Raw genomic sequence first — 2,748 nt, forward strand, 5'->3', positions numbered from 1 at the left:
TATTCTTTTTCCTTTTTTCGTCTCCTTGATAATGTTTGTTTCACTTTCTCCTCTCGTTCTTTTCCTCTTCCCTTCATGATTCTTTATTCTCATCCAATTTCCTCTCTCTCTCTCTCTCTCTCTCTCTCTCTCTCTCTCTCTCTCTCCTCTCTCTCTCTCTCCTCCTCTCTCTCTCTCTCTCTCTCTCTCCTCTCTCTCTGTCTCTGTTTTCTTCTCGTTTTCCGTGACGTTTATTACAATTCCTCTACTACTTTTCCTTTTTTTAAGGTAGTACCTCCTCCTCCTCCTCCTCCTCCTTCATTTCATTCTTTCCTCCTCTTCCTCTTTTCTTCCCTTTTCGCTGCCTGCCCATCTCATCACTTCTTCCCAAACCTAAATTACTCTCTCTCTCTCTCTCTCTCTCTCTCTCTCTCTCTCTCTCTCTCTCTCTCCCTCTCTCTCTCGCTCTCTCTCTCTCTCTCATTATATAACCTTTTTCATTTTACTTTTTTTCATCTTTTCCTTTATAATTTTTTTCTTTTTCTCCCCAACTCAACCCCAACCACATTTCAGACTTTCTTCCTTCCCACTAACTTCCCCTCCTCCCTCTTCTTCATTTTCCTTTCCCTCAACTTTCACCACTCCTCCTCCTCCCACTTTTCCACCACCACCACCACCACAACCACCACCCACCCACCAACTCTACCTACCTACCTGCCCTACCTACCTGGCCATCCACTTCCTCCTCCACACCTGAGCTCCCTCGCCCGCGTCACTTTACCACCGACGGACAGTCTTACCTTCGGCAGGTGTTGGGTTACCGTCTCGCCCAGGTGCCTGTGGGTTTCTCCTCACTGGGCCGCCGTGCATCCTATTATCCCTTAAGTGCTTTCCTATATACACTGACGAAGGAGGAACAGAAGGAGGAGGAGGAGGAGGAGGAGGAGGGAGGAGGATAAAAAAGGGAGCGAGAAAAATAACGACCACCTTGTTCCGAGTTCCTGCCTCCGTTCAAGGTCGTGGGAGGGAAGGAGGGATGGAGGAATGGAGGAGTGGAGGGAAGGAGGGATGGAGGAGTGGAGGGAAGGAGGGAGGTATTGGTGGAGATGTGTAGGCAGGAGGTGAAGCTTCAGTCATGTGATGTTTTGCTTGGTTTGATCAACGTGACGAGAAAGGTGAGACTGCAGCAAGAGAAGGAGGAGGAGGAGGAGGAGGAGGAGGAGGAGGGAGGAGGAGGAGGAGGAGGAGGAGGAGGAGGAGGAGGAGGAGGAGGAGGAGGAGGAAGAAGAAGAAGAAGAAGAAGAAGAAGAAGAAGAAGAAGAAGATGAAGATGAAGATGAAGATGAAGATGAAGAAGAAGAAGAAGAAGAAGAAATGGTGGAGGAGGAGGAGGAAGAAGAGGAGGAAGACCGTGAGATAAAGAGGAAGGGGGACAAAGAAAAATAGGGGGGGGTGGATATATATATGATAATAAGGAGGATAGATGTGAAAAATAAAGGAGGAGAAGGAGGAGGAGGAGGAAGGGGGATACGAAGGAAGAAGAGGAGGAAGAAGAGGATGAGGATGAGATTGAAAAAATAACAACAGGTATTGGAGAAGCACTTATGGGAAGACAAACTATAATGAATATGACAAGGACAAGCAAAATAAAGATGATGAGAAGACACAAAATGACAAAGGAACGTGATGCAGGCCAGGTAACTAACGCCTGGTGAGAATGAATCTGTGAGAAAAAAAAAAAGACTATGAAACGAAAAAGCTTAGAGAAAAAAGGGAAAAAAAAAGGCCTCCACGCATCTGCTTGAGAAGGGGGAGGGGGGTGGGGGGGCGTGAGCTGGGATGCGTGGGGGTGGTAAATGGGTGTGGATGGGTGAGTGAGTGGGGTGTCTGACAGTGCAAGGATATTTTTTGAAGCGAATGAAGGAGCTGAGAGAATGTTAAGTGTGGTGGAGTCACGGGATTCTGGGAAGGGAGATATTTCCACGGGAATATCCCCCATCCCTGGAACCTTGACACACACACACACACACACACACACACACACACACACACACACACACACACACACACACACACACACACACACACACACACACACACACACACACACACACACTTAAAATACTCTAATACCATTCCTTGCCTTGAGAAGAAAAAAAAAAAGGTCAAAATTTTTATTGCGTGTGAGTTGCGTGCGTGCGTGCGTTCATTACACTCCGTACCCTAAGTCCTTCCGCTGTGACTTCTGCCTCGCTAACCAGCCGTGGCACGTATCTGTATGAAAAAAAAAAAAAAAGAAAAGTCGTGGTTGTCAGCCAGCTTGAAGTTCTGGCAAAAAATTTATATGTGCTAGTTCGATGTGAGAAAAAAAATGTGTGTGTGTGTGTGTGTGTGTGTGTGTGTGTGTGTGTGTGTGTGTGTGTGTGTGTGTGTGTGTGGTGTGTGTGTGTGTGTGTGTGATGGGAATTCCAAGAGAAGCACATGCGTTTTGTTGTGCGCTCTTGTCACACACACACACACACACACACACACACACACACACACACACACACACACACACACACACACTACAATCAAGTTTTTAACACTGGTCTTCAGCGAAATTGGAATTTTATTTTTCTTTCTCCAGAATAAATAAAATAAAATAAAACGTAAATTAACATCACATAGGAAAAAAAAGACAGTATCAGTCTACATTACAGTGCTTTAAAAATAAACAAATAGACAAATGAATTAAACGAATCTCTCTCTCTCTCTCTCTCTCTCTCT

This window comes from Scylla paramamosain, chromosome 5 (genome assembly GCF_035594125.1).
Source record: "Scylla paramamosain isolate STU-SP2022 chromosome 5, ASM3559412v1, whole genome shotgun sequence".
NCBI lineage: Eukaryota > Metazoa > Arthropoda > Malacostraca > Decapoda > Portunidae > Scylla > Scylla paramamosain.